We start from the raw sequence: 17,908 nt of genomic DNA on the forward strand, positions 1-17,908 counted from the left end.
TCTATGATGAGATAACTGGCTCTGTGGATGAGGGGAAAGCAGTTGACATGCTATTCCTTGACTTTAGCAAAGCTTTTGATTCGGTCTCCCACAGTATTCTTGCCAGCAAGTTAATGAAGTATGGGCTGGATGAATGGACTATAAGGTGGATAGAAAGCTGGCTAGATCATCAGGATCAGTGGGTAGTGATCAATGGCTCCATGTCTAGTTGGCAGCCAGTATCAAGCAGAGTGCCCCAAGGGTTGATCCTGGGGCCAGTTTTGTTCAATATCTTCATTAATGATCTGGAGGATGGTGTGGATTGCACCCTCGGCAAGTTTGCAGATGACACTAAACTGGGAGGAGTGGTAGATATGCTGGAGGGTAAGGATAGGATACAGAGGGACCTAGACAAATTAGAGGATTGGGCCAAAAGAAACCTGATGAGGTTCAACAAGGACAAGTGCAGAGTCCTGCACTTAGGACGGAAGAATCCCATTCACTGTTACAGACTAGGGACTGAATGGCTAGGAAGCAGTTCTGCAGAAAAGGACGTAGGGGTTATAGTGGACGAGAAACTGGATATGAGTCAACAGTGTGTTCTTGTTGCCAAGAAGACTAACGGCATTTTGGGCTGTATAAGTAGGGGCACTGCCAGCAGATCGAGGGATGTGATCATTCCCCTCTATACGACATTGGTGAGGCCTCATCTGGAGTACTGTGTCCAGTTTTGGGCCCCACACTACAAGAAGGATGTGGAAAAATTGGAAAGAGTCCAGCTGAGGGCAACAAAAATGATTAGGGTGCTGGAGCCATGACTTATGAGGAGCGGCTGAGGGAACTGGGATTGTTTAGTTTGCAGAAGAGAAGAATGAGGGGGGATTTGATAGCTGCTTTCAACTACCTGAAAGGGGGTTCCGAAGAGGATGGATCTAGACTGTTCTCAGTGGTACCAGAAGACAGAACAAGGAGTAATGGTCTCAAGTTGCAGTGGGGGAGATTTAGGTTGGATATTAGGAAAAAAAATTCACTAGGAGGGTGGTGAAGCACTGGAATGGGTTACCTAGGGAGGTGGTGGAATCTCCTTCCTTAGAAAGAATAGGAGTACCTGTGGCACCTCAGAGACTAACAAATTTATTGTAGCATAAGCTTTCGTGGGCTATAGCTCACTTCATGGGATGCATGTAGTGGAAAATACAGAGGGAAGATATATATATACACACACACACACACACACACACACACACACACACACAGAGGGAACATGAAACAATGGGTGTTACCATACACATTATAAGGAGAATGATCAGTTAAGGTGAGCTGTCAGCAGGAGAGAAAAATAACTGTTTGTAGTGGTAATGAAAATGGTCCATTTCCAGCACTTGACAAGGAGATATAAGAAACTGTGGGTGTGAGGGGGGAGAAGATAAGCATGGGGAAATAGTTTTACTTTGTGTAATGGCCCATTGACCCAGGAAAAAAGCGAGAAAACATATAGATCTTCCTAGCTGAGGATTCCCTTATGGTAATTTACAATTAGACTCCTTTACACCATTCTAGCAATGTAAAGGAGCCTTAAAACTTTTAAACCTGTTTTATACTCCTTGGGGAATTCACTAAGAATGGGAACAATTAACTAACAACAATAGGAAAAACTATGCAGGCAGGCTGCTGCATTTTCTGCTCTGCCTGAGGGGACAGAGACTGCCTCACACCTACCTCCAAACAACCCAAAGCCCCACCCCTTCACGCCAGGCGCACCATGATCTTTTATGTATGCTCCTCACAGTCTTTCATATATTCATCCTCGCAGCATATCTGTGAGAAGGGAAGTGCTATTATCCTCAGCGGGAGAAGGAAAATGGAGGCACAGAGAGGCTAAGTGACTTGCCCAAGGTCACACCGGAAGTCTGTGGTGCCACAGCTACTTCAGCCCAGGTCCCCCGAGTCCTAGTGTGTCCTAACTACTGGACCATCCTTCCTCACCGTTTTGTGATGTGTTGACTCCACTAACAGAAGTAAAAAAGTACTCAAAGTTTATCTTCATTAGTCAGGTAAGCTGATGAGGCAGTTGTGTCATTATTATACTGCCACGTTTCTAAATGGAAACACACCAAGATTTGAGCTTTTGAGGGGCTATTAGAAAAATATAGGATAAAAAATCATGTTGAAAAACAATCTTAGACGAGTTGCTTTACAATTATGTGGAAAATATTTGCTTATATAACCTGGGGCCAAATCCTGCTCACCTTACTCACATATGGTCTCATTCTCTCCCCCTTACCGGTGATATGTATATTTCACTTTGTGTGTAGCCCACTGATCAATAGAATTACTTGCAAGATGAGGTACTCCTCAGTAGAAAAGTTGCAGAATAGTTCCTACGAGTTGCACCAGGGATTTCACTATGATTAGTCACATTAGTAACTCAAGCAGAATTTGAGGCCAATGGGGCTTTTTGCACAAACAGATGCTGATTTCATAAATAAGGGCTGCAGAATCCAATGCTCAGTGACTGAGATGAGACTCTCTGCCATAGCACAATATAATCCAATCATTACTTAATTATTTAGTTCTAATAACCTGACTCCTGACTTAACTCATGCTGGTTTCCTTCCGTCTTCTTGTTTTCATATCCACCAGTTCACGTTTCAAGTGGAAGAGGTGAACTGCATTATTGTAGACTAGAGAGATGGCTCAAATGCCTTGTAAACTGAAGCAGCAAACAATATCTGTGTTGTGGGGGCTGAACTGATCTATTTTGTGGACATTCTTGAGGTAAAAATATCTTATTTAGCCACCATTCAAGGCTGTGTGGAGCTGACCCACTGACATACAGTCCATGTGGTGGAGTTTACATCAGGTTTTATTTTCTTTACAGACCCTAAAGCTTTTTCACATGATGGGTCTAAGAAAATACCGATGGTGCCTTAGATTGGACTTGGCACAGTCAGAAAGCAGGGGAATGCTGAATGCAGCAGTTGATAACCACATAAACGTGGCTGCCTTGCACAGGCCCCAATCCTACAAACAGATAAAATACAAGTATCAGAGGGGTAGCCGTGTTAGTATGGATCTGTAAAAGCAGCAAAGAGTCCTGTGGCACCTTATAGACTAACAGACGTATTTGCTGCTTTTACAGATAAAATACAGACTTAGAGTAAAGTGCCTGAGAGTCCCATTAAAGTTAAGCATGTGGTTGCAAAATCTGGGTCACACAACTGCAGCCCTATGAAAGAGGCGGTCAATTTACCCAACGAGCCGCTAGGTGGCAGTGTTTCCTCACACAAATGAAGCTGTCAGCCCCACCACTGGGAGTGAGAGGTATGGAACATGACTCATTTTTTTAACTGCTTTTAAATTACACGATGTTACTTCGTGTGCATATGAACAGAACTGGTGGAAAGGCTCAGACTGACATCCCTGTACAATAAAGACTTATTTTATCCACAGGATGGGTAAAGCGCAAACTTCCCCACCAGGCCTCACAGCCCTGACCTGAAGGATGGGGATGGGACTTGGGGGAAGAGGGGCTCGGGGAGGGGAACCAGGGTCATTCTGCGGTCCCTGCACAGATTCTGGGAGTGGGGAGCAGGCTAGACAGTGCCTTAGACACTATGGTAGTGTGCTTGTGCAGGGGAGGGTGAAGACATGGAAGCAATGGGGGGTCATGATGTAGCATGAGTTGGGGGTAAATTGGTCATAACGAAGTCCATGATGGAGGAAGGCATACATCTCCTCACAGGATTGGGCCCTGAGCATCAGGCCATTGCACTAGGCTTGTATCTCTAATTTACAGGTCCCACATATATTCTAACACTTTCATACACAGCACATTTGTGGGACAGACATTTGCCGGGAACTGGGTCAGAAGATCTAGCTCCCAACGCAGTCCTCTCCCTGGCACTCTCTGGGCCCAGCACAAACATATGTATGCTCTTTTTTCATTTTCATACATCAACAAAACAAACGTGGATACTGTCCTGCCAATGTCCATTTCATTGGCTGTAGTCTTGGAGCACATGCTGAGGGGGAAGCAGGGAGAAGGAAATGAGGCAGCAGAAGAATAACAGGTACCATAGGCTACTTCATCAGATGGGACATGGCGCATTTTTTCAGCAAGAGGGCAGAACCTAACAAAGCACAGGAACTACTGCTATCCACAATACCGACCGCACACGATAGCATTAAGCCTACATAATCATATACAAAGAGGCCCTTTTTTTTCCACAGACCCCATATCACAGGCATACGTCTGACTTGCCAGCCAAAACACTACCCCCAATTTTTCCTGCTGAGCCATGTCTGACTCTAGGAAGACTGGGTTGCAAAAGAGAGTGAAATTCTTAACTGTCCCTCACTTGGTCTATGCTAGGAAGATTGTGCTGCATCTCCAGCTTCCTGGTGCACAAAGTGAGAGCTGACCAAACTACTTGGAAGTGTCAAGCGTACACAAAGGTAGGAGGGAGGCAGTCACCAGTGGGTGGGACTCAGCACATTTCACTTTGCACAGGGCCCTACAAATCCCACGAAAGCTCTGCTTGGAATGTTAATTAACATTTGCAAAGTATTTCAGGTAAAGTTATTGTCGGAGCAGTTAAAGATTTTTAAACATTAATAGCTCAGAATCTATATTTTTTCTTAAAAGTTCAATTTAACACAATTTCCTTCAATACTTCAGATTGTGACGTTTTCTAATAAAAAATTAAACCACATCCTCAAGCTACTAGACAATAAGGGGTTTTGCTGGTGCTATCTGCAGCACCAGACATCCCAAAGAGATACAACTAAGTGGATGACAATCATTCACTGCACACCTCCAACAAGATGAGGGTCAAGGCACACAACACCTTTTTAAAGGTGTAGGAATTGCCACTTCCCATTAGACATTATGCTCAATGCTGCTCTGTACAGGGATAATGCTGTAACTAGGTCTATGCGCAGCAGACAATAATATAACTACTTCTGGGGAGGTGGGACTAGAACCCTCCTGCTTCAGCTCCAAAAAGAATCCCCTACCATTAGAGCCAAAAGAGTGCTTCTTTAGCCAATAACAGGTCCCACAGGTTCTCTGTGGGCCGGGTGTTAGAGAGCAACCTCATTCATTCATACAGCAAAAGCAGTATACTAGAATTGCTTGAAAATTTTCATCTGTAGCCGGATCTATGGATTATGTAATTAATTATATTGATTACTTAAGAATTCCCAGTTATCACTCAGAGGTTTGGCAGGTTCTTGTCCCAAGATCAGCCCCAGTATTATTAAAATTACCATTCAGTTGGGAGCCCCAATGGGCACGGTAGCAACACTCATACTTTAGGAACCCCTCTGTATTTGTAATAGCTTATTAATACATTTAGCAAAGTCTCAAACACTCTAAACCAGTATGCATGGGCAATGGGTATCACAGGCCTGGGGAGGCTGAGCATCCCCAAACTGCCCTGTGTGGCCCCACCCGAGCTCCCTCCTCCTTCCTGCTGGCGCTCTGCGATTCTTCCCCCGTGGCTGGACTGGAGCTGCATGGGGCTGGCCTGCAGCCCACGACTCCGAGTGCTCCAGGGCTGTGAGTGCTGTGGGCCATGCCATCCAACAGCCTGGCACTCTGGGGCTGGGAGTACTGGGGGCTGCACCGCCTGTCGAGTGCTTCAGGGCTGGGGATGCAGAGGTGGCTCAGGGCTGGGGCGGCAGCAGCCGGGCTCTGGGCTCCAACCGGCAGAGGGAGTGGGAGGGGTGGGGCCTTGGGCAAAAGGGGCAGGGTTGGGGTCAGGGCCGCCCAGAGGATTCCAGGGGCTCGGGGTCTTCGGCGGTGGGGGGCCCCGCTTCGGCGGTAAGTCGGCGGCGGGGGGTCCTTCCGTTCCAGGACCCGCCGCCAAAGTGCCCCAAAGACCCACGGCGGGGACCCCCCCTCTGCCGAATTACCGCCAAAGTGGGACCCGCCGCCGAAGTGCAGCCCCCACCGCAGGTCTTCGGGGCACTTTGGCGGCGGGGGAAGGCCCCCTCACCTCCGCGGGTCCCACTTCGGCTGTAATTCGGCGGCGGGGGGGTCCTTCTATCCCAGAGAGGAAGGACCCCCTCCCCCCCGCCAGCAAAGACCAGGAGTGAAGAAACTCCGGGGGCCTGGGCCCCGCGAGAATTTTCCAGAGCCCCCGGAGCGAGTGAAGGACCCTGCTCCAGGGGCCCCGAAAAACTCTCGTGGGGGCCCCTGCTGGGCCCGGGGCCTGGGGCAAATTGTCCCACTTGCCCCCCCCCCCGGGGCGGCCCTGGTTGGGGTGGAGGCTCACTGCCCATGCCAGTAAGGTAGATAGAGAATACAGAAAGTACACCTGAGCATCCATACACTCACACCATCCCTCGCAGAACAACCTGAAACGTAAGCCATCATATTCCTCATCACCATCATTCACCAGTGGCCATCATCCTGGCACCTCCCAAGGGCTCTCTCTCTCTCTCTCTCCCCCTGCACACAGACTGGGATTCAACTTGTATAATATGTTATGCTGATGCCACTATGCCTAATGTATATTCAGTAGGGGTTTCTCCCCTCTTTCTTATTTGTGTTTCCTCACCCTACTAATGTTGGGGCGTCTTTCTCCTATATGTTAGGATACTAGTGATCTCAGCTTATTATCATATATGTCAGTTCGTTGCCATTGCACTCTTGTAGTCAGACATCTGCAGATGTTCCTATTCTAAAATATCCAAAAGCTGGTTTTAGCTCATATTCCTGTGGTTGCCTGGTGCCTCTCTGTACAAACTTCCCCTTTAAATACCATTCTCGGTTTCCCAAAACTCAGGGATGACTGTTGGGCTATTTTCTGTGCCAAAATTCATAGGCCTCAAGCCTTATGCTTACTGCTGAAGCCAATGTCTTACAGAATACAGGCCTGTAGGTTCTTTGCATTACTGCTAAATAAAACAAATGCTAAAGCTAGCTCTATGGGCTACACAGCTCTACTCTTTTTTTTCCAACCAAATGTGACTTTTTAATAAAATGGAAGCTTTTAGACAAAAATGTATATTTTAATCAAAATTTGCTTTACAGAGAGATCGAAGACAATCATAGAATTGTAGGACTGGAAAGGACCTCAAGAGCTCATCTAGTCCAGTCCCATGCAGTCATGGCAGGACTAAATATTATCTAGACCAGTGGTGGGCAACCTGAGGCCTGCAGGCAGCCCGTCAGGGTAATGTGACTGTGGGCCACGAGCCATTTTGCTGACGTTGACCGTCCACAGGCACCGCCCCCCGCAGCTCCTAGTGGCCGCAGTTCGCTGTTCCCGGCCAATGGGAGCTGTGGGAAGTGGTGGGCACAGAAGGAGATCCACATGAAGAGAGATTAAAGAGTTAGTACTGTTTAAAGAGATGAGTTAATAGAGGGAATAATAGGAGCATATAATATAATGAGAAAGGAAGTCATGCACTCCTATTTTTAGCCTCTCATATAAATACTGGAACAAGGGAATTAAAAGGAAGTACATTTAAAACAGTTAAAAAGAAATAATTGGATTTAAAATACATAATTAACCAATGAAACGGTTATATTAATTTAGATGGGCTAATGATGTTAACATAACTGAGTCAACATTAAACAAGTGTAAAACAAAGTCCGATGCTTGGTATACAGAGACTTCAGACCTTTCACACTATGGCAAACACGCAATTAAAAATCCTTTAAAACTTTTACTAAAGATACAGAAAAGAAGGAAAAACAATTAAAAGCATTTGAAATGTGAAGTATTAAGTAAGGCTTTCATTTTAACAACATCCCTTGTTCCCTGTCCCTTTAGCTGCAGCAAGTTTTTAAAAGGAGAAATCCTGTTGTTTGGCAGTCTCTTAAATGATTTTAAAGATGGTAATAAGTATTCTTTTGGGGAAAAGAGACAAAGTTAGTTGAGATGGTCTGGAGATGTCATTGCTGCTGTTGTTAAAGTCCAATTTCAGAAGAGAACTTCCCTTGTTTGACAGTCTTTTAGATGGTATCAAAGATGGCAATAACTGTCATCCCAGATGGTGTTTTGGATTCAGATGGAGCTGATAGAGATGGTGACGTGATCTGGGTCCCTCTCTCTCTGGCCCATTTTAGCCAGAACATGTCTGAGGATCAGGATGAGGAAGGGCAGGGTCCCAGAAATGGTGGGGTGGCAGCCATGATGGTGAGGCTTGCTCCAATAGCCTCTCCCCATAAAACCTCTTTTTTGAGGTCCCAAAAAAGGAGCAATGGGTGGAATAGCCCAGCCCCTTCTTATTTTGTCCACCAATTAGGCTTAATATCCAGCATACCGATTTTAACTCATTAATTTCCAGCTCTACATCTCCTATTTCAATACAGTTCTTGAATTATATCAGTAGACCTTTTTGTTTAAAAACTCATTCAGTTATTCTATCTACCTTTCGTACCTTTTCCCATCAGCATTTGTTGTTTTATGTTACTGTAACATCTTATGAACTTTTACATACTTTTTACAGTTGAGTTCATAATTTGGGTCAATTTGTAGGCCCAATACTCACAACATAACTCACGGTCAACAGGTATCAGTGGGGCAGGGCCTTAGTACGATTTCATATGTGATTAGATGTTTATATAAATGAAAGTACATCCACAGATGCACAGGCTTGTATGAACATTTATTCAAGATTAAACACTCATGGTTCAGGGCCTAAAACAGTTGCTAAGTGCTGAAAACTAGGAAGTCAATGGAAACTGGTGATGTTCAGCGCTTGGCAGGATTGGGCCGTTAATGAATGAACTCTGGTAATGCAATTGAGGGATAATTATATAGGGAATACAGCCTGTAATCCTTTCCCCCCATCTGTTCACAAAAGGAATGATTATCTCAATGCTGATCAACAAGAAGCTTTATTGTTCCTTGGAGCAATATTACAGAATAACTTGGAAATTTGATATAATTCAGCATTAGAATAAAACCAGTGCTCTTTCTATGCAATTTATTTCTGAGCGGAAAGTAATTCCATGAATGGCAGAATAAATAATAGAAATGATCACAATGCCCAATTTAGTCCTGTTATCATTCTAATGTCTAAATAGCTACTGCTACAAGAACACTTTTCACAGTAACTTGTGAACAACAAAATTCTACTGTCTGAATGTGGTAAGTAATTTTGTTTCTCCTGAAATTAAATATAAATACTTAAAAACTAACTCAGCTTATGTGCACTCATCTTTTTTTATGGTTAGTAATGTCCTGATCAACATGGGCAGACCTCAGACCCCACTGACTTCATTTGGACTTTACATAGGCAGAAGACCCACATGCATGCAGATCAGATATCAAGATTGGGGACCAAAACTGGTTTATTTCATCACTATTCTCTGTTCTACTCTCTATCTAGGTACTTAAGTGACCCTTCATCACTGTAGAATCTAAGTGCCTCATAATGATTAAAGGTTTTTAGCCTCACTACACCTCTAGGAGGTAAGGAAGTATTATCCCCATTTTATAGGCAGGGAACTGAGGTACAGGGTAGATTAAACAATTTGCCCAATGTCATCCAAGAAGCCTGTGGCAGCTCAAAGAATTAAACTTAGGTCTCCAGAGTGCCTGTCCAGTGACTTAACCAGACCATCCTGTCTCACAGGTCTACTACATCCATAAATAATAGGAGAATGATTTGATCTCAGAAGCAAGCACTTCCGCCTCTCCTGATTTTTAAAGAGCATCTCTAAACAGGGATTAAGTACTGAACCAAGGTATCCTGACTCCAAATATTATAAGAGTTGAGATGAAAATAAAATAATACTTATTAATAGATGTTCTTGTTTCAAAAGAGGGATCCTTCTTCCCACGTCCCAAAGAAGGTTGCCCAGTGATGGGTCACTATGTGGATACATTTCCTGGCAGAACTAAGGAAGAACACACAAAAAAAAGTTTAAACACAGGACCTCTCCCACCATTTGCTCATAAGTGCTATCTCTAGTTAATATGGGTTTAAATTACCCCCTCTCATGTTGTTTTATCATTATTAGACCCCAATCTAGCAATGAGCTCTGTGAGGACAGACCCCTGTGAATTTGTGTTGAGTTCCACTTAAATTAATGGGTGCAGGGATTGGTTTGCACTGAGCTCATTGTAAGATCTAGACCTTCATGCATCTCTAAAGAGAATTTTTCACCAATTTGCTCTAAATTATCTTGAGGCTGGGAATTGTTGTAGAACCAATTCAGTTGGATTTAATGGCCACTTTCCAGTAAATAGTGCTGCTGAATTCTATGAAATATTTGATGGTGTCAGAATTTCTACAAGGTAGGAAAAAATGTCCATTTTAATCTTCTTCAAAATTTTGAAGCAAAAGAAAGCTGTATTGTATTGTAGAGCTTGGAACAATTTTATGAGGTTGGGTCATTTCATGACATTTTTGCAAAATACATCAAGTCATAATTGTAAGACTTTGTAAGAAGGAATGTTTTCCATTTGTGATAAACATAGAACCAGACATTGATCAACTCACTGTGAAAATTCACAAATGAATGCATTATTAACAGTCTCTAATGTAGGGCATCATGGAAAATAAATTAGAGAAGAAATAATGACACTTGTTCACTAAGCAGTAGAACATGAAAGAGAAAATTAGGAATAATGTACACCTTCTCACATCTTTTTTAAGAGCAAAACACTCAGAAATTAATGCATTTGGGAAACGCAGAAGCTGGCCATTTCTTAAATCTGAAGGAACATCTTATTCTGAACACTAAACTGGGAGGTGATAGAAATCCTAACCTGAATCCAGATCTGGTCTTTCTTGCAGAGAGGATGGTCTCTTTATAATGGGCCAAACCAAAACTCAAACACTTCCCAAACTTTGGGTTGCTCAAAATCTGTTATGTATATACAAACATTATTGCTTTAGACCCTAATGCTACAGTAAGATCTCCAGGCAAGGGCCTCCTGACTTCTGTGGAGCTCTGCATAGGTGCAGAGATATAGAGGCATGGATCTTGTTTGTACGTTAGTGGTTTGCATAACCATAGCATGAATGCTGCTGCTTTCGCTCTCACACGTCAAAGCTTGTGTACATCTCCACTTACAATTTAGACTGTTGTCCTGCAAATTAATCTTGTTAAGATTCTTTACAGCTAATGTTTTTGAAGAGGAGATAGTAATACATTGTTTGCATACACAAAAAGATGCAACTTTTTACCACTTAAAAATCTTTATCCAGATGTGCAACCGAATTTATTTTGCTTTTGCATAGGCTGGAGGAAGAAAATATTTGTCAGAGTATCTGGAACACAGATAATGTGGGGGAATATAGAGATAGCCTTGATTGGAACTAATGGGCTCAAAAGGAAATACACAATTGCCGGTCATTTTCAAAAATTTGGGCAGGTGACCTCATTTTAAAAAAATCTGGCACAAAACCCTTCTTCCTTCAATGTCTTAACTAATGTTACCAGGATCTAATCCCTTCCTTACCAGACACCAACACCAACTGGCAAGATGTGAGGCCTGTAAATGGTGCTTCATTTCAATTTTCTAATCAATGCCCAGTTACTGGAGTATTGACCATTCTTTACTAACAGGCCCTATTCTACCCCCGCTGAAGTTTTGCCATTGACTTTAGTTAGGGCCCTAGCAAATTCCCGGCCAAGAAAAATGTGTCATGGACCATGAAATCTTGTCTTTTCCTGTGAAATCTAGTCTTGTGTGTGCTTTTACCCAATACTATACAGATTTCACATGGGAGACCAGCATTTCTCAAATTGAGGATCCTGGCCCAAAAGGGAGTTGTGGAGGTGTGTAAGACAAGGTTATTTTTGGGGGGTTGCAATATTGCCATCCTTACTTCTGTGCTGCCTTCAGAGCTAGGCGGCCACAGAGTGGTGGCTGTTGGCCAGGAGCCCAGCTCTGCAGGCAGTGCCCTACCAGCAGCAGCGCAGAAGTAATGGCGGCAATACCACACCATGCCACTCTTTCTTGTGCGCTGCTGCCTTCAAAATTGGGCGGCCAGAGCATGGCGGCTGCTGACTGAAGGCCTAGCTCTGCAGGCAGCAGCGCAGAAGTGAGGGTGGCAATACTCCATGCCATCCTTACTTCTGCGCTGCTCCTGGCGGCGGCTCTGCCTTCAGAGGTGGGCTCCCGGCCAGCAGCTGCTGCTCTTCAGCTGCCCAGCTCTGAAGGCAACACCGCCGCCAGCAGCAGCGCAGAAGTAAGGATAGCTGTATTGCAACCCCCCCTACAATAACCTTGCGACCCCCCCACAATTCCTTTTTGTGTCAGGCCCCCTACAATTACAACACTGTGACATTTCAGATTTAAATAGCTGAAATCATGAAATTTATCATTTTTAAAATACTATGACCGTGAATTTAACCAAAATGGATTGTGAATTTGGTAGGGCCCTAACTTTAGTGGAAGCAGTATCAGGTCCTAAATATGGAAATAGTCATTGAATGGATGAGGCAGCGGCTTGCTCCCAACTCCAACAAGGCAGTTTATGACTATATAAATAACATCATAGTTTGCACAGCACTTTACAGAAATAAAGTCACAGTCCCTACCAAGAGGAGTAAACGGCCTGATCCTGCTTTTAATTAGGGCAATGGTAAAATGTTAATAGGTGTAAGTTAGATAACCACAAGATGATAAGAAAAGACAAGACAGGAAAGGGTGGAACAAGGATACTCTCATTGTATCATCATCACAAAGGTTCACACTCCCCCGCACTAATTACATAATTAGGCACTTTATGGGTGGGTCCACACCCAAGGAGATGAGACATCTGAGGAAAGAGAGCAGGAACCAGTGTTCCAGAGGGAGTGATCTGAACAGAGATTACAAATCAATCGCACATGCTGGATTTAGAGTGGTAAGTGACTAAAAATAAGAAGGGTAGTGTGCTGTGTTTGATTGTTTCCATGTAGGGGCCAGGGGACAGTGAAATCCATTACTGCTAACCAAGGGATGTATCTGAGACAAGGACAGCAGAGTGACTCAGCCAGCATGTGAGAAGCAAACAAACGAGTTCTGAGGGCTACCCGTGGAAGCTCTGAAAGGAAGAGGTTGCCGTGTCTAAACAATGACATATCCCAACAAGTGATGAGACTCCTTTGGAGAGAGAATGTAACGTAACTGGGAGGGCGATGTAGTCCCAATTTGAAAGAAGACCAGAACAGCTATATCTGCAGGAAATGTAATCTGGATCCTTTCCAGAGTCAAATATATAGGGGCACAAGTAGAACTGGTTGGGAATTTTTTGATGAAACAGGTTTTCATCACAAAATAACCAATTTGTCAAAACCAAACCTTTTCATGGGAAAGGGTCACAGTCGTCAAAACTTTCATCAGAAAGGTTTCTCAGGTCTAGGTCAAATTAAATTCTTCAGTCAAATTAAAGTGTGTGCCTCTGACTCCTGGTTAGCACAATCACCTGGCACATGGGAGACAGAGGTTCAAATCCCTGCTCTAGGGCAAGGACTTGAACCCTGGTTTCCCACATCAGTGACTAAACCACTGTGTTATATTCAGTCTTGCTTGTACTCTGTCCAATGACGAATTAATTATTTATACAAAGTGGAATAGCTCCAACAGGAGATACTGAGAAAGATCTACTGCCACCAGCCTAATCATTGGAGCACTTACCTGGGATGTGGGAGAGCCTTGTTTAAGTCCTGGCATTGTCTGATATGGAGCATCATGCTACAAGCTATTCTGGGGTGGGTCTGTGTCTGTCTCTCTCTTTGTGAGAAATGTCAGAAGGTCTTAGTGTCATCCCAATGCAAAACAGGATGATATTTGAAATCTCAAAAAATGTTGCTGGATGGGAGAACCATTTCACGCTCAGCTCTAGCAATGAGTAATATTTGAAGTCAACTGAGGAAGCAAAGTTAGATAAAGCATGAAGTAAAGTACTGTCAGAGGCACCACACGGTTAAAGAATGGATGGGATTGTTATGGAGATACTAAATGGAAGAATGTGGCAATTAGAAAAAATTCTATTATGCAATCACCTATGGAGACATTCAGGCTGGTTGCCAGCAAAAGGTATCCTGCATTTGAGGATGGCTAGCTGACAAGCAGACTGAGACTAGGACAGAGATTTACAGTAACCTAACTACTGACCAAGAAGAAAGGAGAAAAAGAGCCACTAGAAAGAAAGAAGAGGCAAGAAATCCTAGTCACTGACTATAAACTAGTGGAAGAATCCACAGGTAGCACAAACATCTCCCAAACTCTTCTACGGCCTATGCTATGCGGAGGTCAAGAATAGATTATCATAATGGTCCTTTTTGGCTTTAAAAATTCATGAATCCCAGTGTAAGGAAGTGGTGGAATCCTCCTTACTTAGGACATTAAACTAGACTAGACAAAATGCTGAATGGAACAATCTTACATTGGCAAGATGAAAAATTGGATAACTGAATGGGTTTTTTTAATCACTACATTATCTGAGTCCATTCAACTGTGATCCATGCCCAAGCAAGTGGCTGTGGATTAATATCCCCTTTTCCTCTGTCCTTCGTTACCATCATATTAATTGTGTTCAGTTCTTCAATCGGGCTATAACATTAACATTTTGAAATCCCAACCCCTGGTACATGGTCTCCAACAGTGAGCATATGCCTGTACACTTTGTACCCTCAACCCCCTCATCAAATACCTCAGAAAAACATTCCCTAGCAACTATTCTAGGTCACTGTTTCAATCCAGGGACTCCAACATAATTTAGGAGATCGGCAGATATTTGAAAGCCTCCCTTCTTACCTCCTTACAAAGTGATGTGTATGAACGCTGTTCCCTGACCTAATTATTGCTTTTGCTCTGTCAGCTTTATTTAAATAACCATTCTGAGCCTTTATTTAAAATCAGTTGCCTCCTGGAGAATTTCCCCATACAACTCCTAGTGGGTAGACAGGAAGAGGAGATTGGCCAAGGTCAAGATGCTCCCTTCTCTGCTATATTTTGCATTGCAGTAATCCTAACAGCAATTAGGGATCACCATGCTAAGCACTGTACAAACACATGGGAGGAGTAAGCAGCATTTGGAGATGGGATGAAGTCCTCCACTTCCTGTACAGATTACTTCACTCTTCACGTCACCAGCAAACCATGCAATTCTCTATGCACCAGTTTTCAGTGTCTGGAAGAACCTGGGCAGCTAACTGGGATCCTTCTCTGCCATCTCCAACCTGAGCTACAGAGGGTGGATGTGCCTAGAGAAGAGGCTACTCTTGGATTCCTTTTAAGGAGTGGACCGGTGTGTTTCCAAGCAGTCATTTTCTAGAGGCGAACTGGGTGTTCGCACAGGTAAGAGGGGACTTGTGGTATGCAGAGAACTTTGTACTGTCGGGTATTTCCATTATCAAGGGTTTTGTTTTGAGTTTGCAAAAACATTAACTGTAATCATCTGGCATGTTTTTATTTACCTCTTTCCTTCTAATGAATCTGATCCTTGGCCTTAAACTGAAGTATAAAAGACAACAGGTGAACACTTAGACATATTGTATCGATCTGGTGAATGCAGCACTTTAAAGAGACGTCTTTTCTGCTTTGGAGAATTTATAATATGATCTGTGCAGAAAACAGCACAACAGCTGCTGGCATAAGCCATTCCAGGACAGCAGCCAAAGGATGGAACAACAATATAGCAAGGGAAAGAGGTAGTTCCATGTCTCGTAGGTACTTATATGGCCCTCATTACTGCAGTATCAGAGCACCTCACAATCTTTTATGCTTTTATCCTGACAACACTATTAAACCCATTATACAGATGAGAAAGAGAGACTAAGTGACTTGCCCAAGATCACACAGGACGTTTGTGGCAGAGCAGGGAATTAAATGGGTCTCCGGCAGGGGCACTACCCCAAGACCTTCCTTCCTCTCCATTTTGCATGGCATTTAAGTAATAACTGCAGTGCAAGAGTGGATACCGCTGTTGCACTTCACTTAAGTAAATGGTAGGCAAAACCATGGGAGATATAAAAAGAGGTTTGAAAGACAAAAGGGAGAATGCTTAGAAGACTGCAGCTGGGAGGGTGTTTTAAGTTTGAGGCACAGTGTAAGAGGAGATAAAGGGATTTGGCTTGTGCAGTGTGAATAAAGGAAGAGATGATAGCAGAATTATAAACGGGCAGAATTGAGAAAGGTTCTGATGAAGTACGGAGATTAAAATGCATACTGGACTGGGTCAGCCTGCATATGCATTTGAGAGGGGTGTGATGTGAGAAAATTGGCAGGAGAGGATTTGTGATTTTTACTGCTACTTTTAAGGCAGCCTGCACAGGGATATTCACGGGCATTGCTATTCTCCAGTAGCTATTCCATCTGAAATGGAGGGGCGGTGGGACTGAAGTAGAAGGCCAAAGAAAGGAGCTTGCAATTGTTTATATCATATCCTTAGGCATACCCTCAGCTGGTATAAATTATTGTAGCTTCAAAGGCCATGTTGCTTAGCGGACATACACCAACTGAGGATTTCGTCCTGTGTATTAATCCTAAAGCATACTGAGCTAAATCTGTCATGAAGAAAGGGGTGGGAGCCACAGAGAGTCTCTGAAATAGAGGAGATTGGGAAGCCACATGGGGAGCTTGTAGGGGAATGGAAGAATGCAAGGAACATAAGAATGGCCACACTGAGTCAAACCAATGGGCCATCTAGTCCAGGATCTTCTCTTCTGACAGTGACCAATGACAAGAACAAGGCAATTACTGAATGATCCATTTCTGTCATCCAGTCCCAGCACCTGGCAGTCAGAGGTTTTGGAACACCCAGAGCATGAAGTTGTGTCCCTGACCATCTTGGTTAATAGCCATTGATGGACCTGTCCTCCATGAACTTATCTCATTCTTTTTTGAACCCAGTTGTACTTTTGGATTTCACAACATCCCCTGGCAACAACTTCCACAGTTTGACTGTGTGTTGTGTGAAGAAATACTTCCCTAGGTTTGTTTTAAACCTGTTGCCTATTGGGGGACCTTTGGTTCTTTGGTGATGTGATGGGGTAAATAACACCAGGCGTCTCTGGTGTGAGCACAGCGCTCAGCCTACAGAAGAAACAAAGTGTGTGACCCTCTAATAAGTTTTGCATGTCACTGTCTCTTGTTCCCCTCCGGACTTTACCCAGCTCCTGGGAGATGATGGAAAAATCAGAAGCCTTCAGATTACAGCTGGTCAAAACAAGGTGTTTTCAAAATGAAAAATGCTCCCTGGACTCAGCAGCTGCTGAGTCAGTTTCCATGCTGCTATTCAGTGGTTGGCAGCAGATGAATCTTCTCAGTTTGTGTCAGTTTCACTCAGCAGCTGACAGAGTTTCCAGGGTCTGCAGCTCTGGGGCAGCCTGGGTATCTCGACTGCCCAGGCCAGGGACCCCTGCTGGCTCCCTAGGCTTCCTGACTCTTGGGGAAACTGGTTCACCAGGCTGAGGAAGTTGCGCACCCGGGAGCCAGCTGACTTGGGACCCTGGAAGCCCCTAGAGGCCTGGCTCAAACCTGGGTTCTCAGGGCTTTCAGGCTCCCTGGCATGGAGTCAGGAGCTGAGCCTTGGGCTTCCAAACGCCTCCTATGCAAAACCATGGTGGGGAGGAAGAGGATTTGAAGGGAGATTCGAAAGGCAAACTGAAGGATTGTTAGAAGAATGCAACTGAGAGGGTGCTAAGTTTGTGGCACAGTATCAGAGGAGATAAAGGGAGTAGGCTTATGTAGTGCCTTGGGAGTGGGAATAGAGATGAAAGCAGAATCATAAGGAGTGGCAGAGCTCAAATGCTGTTTTGTCAAAAAATTTCCAAGATCTACTTGAGGCAGAATTTATTCCCTCAACAAGCTGGAGCCTGCATTCCTCACAGACACAAAATTCTCCAGGGAAGGTAATGGGAGTTTGGGGGCATGCATAGAATGCACGATCAGGCATTATGTAAGACATACGTTGGAATTTTTAACCTAGCAAAGACTGACATTGCAAAAAGCAGAAAAAAATA

At 44.0% G+C, this 17,908-nt stretch overlaps 1 pseudogene; it reads right to left on the reverse strand.

Annotated features, from left to right (window-relative positions):
- The window catches only part of LOC120409363, a 91,887-nt pseudogene that overhangs the window by 50,930 nt on the left and 23,049 nt on the right, over positions 1-17,908 (reverse strand).

This window comes from Mauremys reevesii, linkage group 7, assembly GCF_016161935.1.
Source record: "Mauremys reevesii isolate NIE-2019 linkage group 7, ASM1616193v1, whole genome shotgun sequence".
NCBI classification, from domain to species: Eukaryota; Metazoa; Chordata; order Testudines; family Geoemydidae; genus Mauremys; species Mauremys reevesii.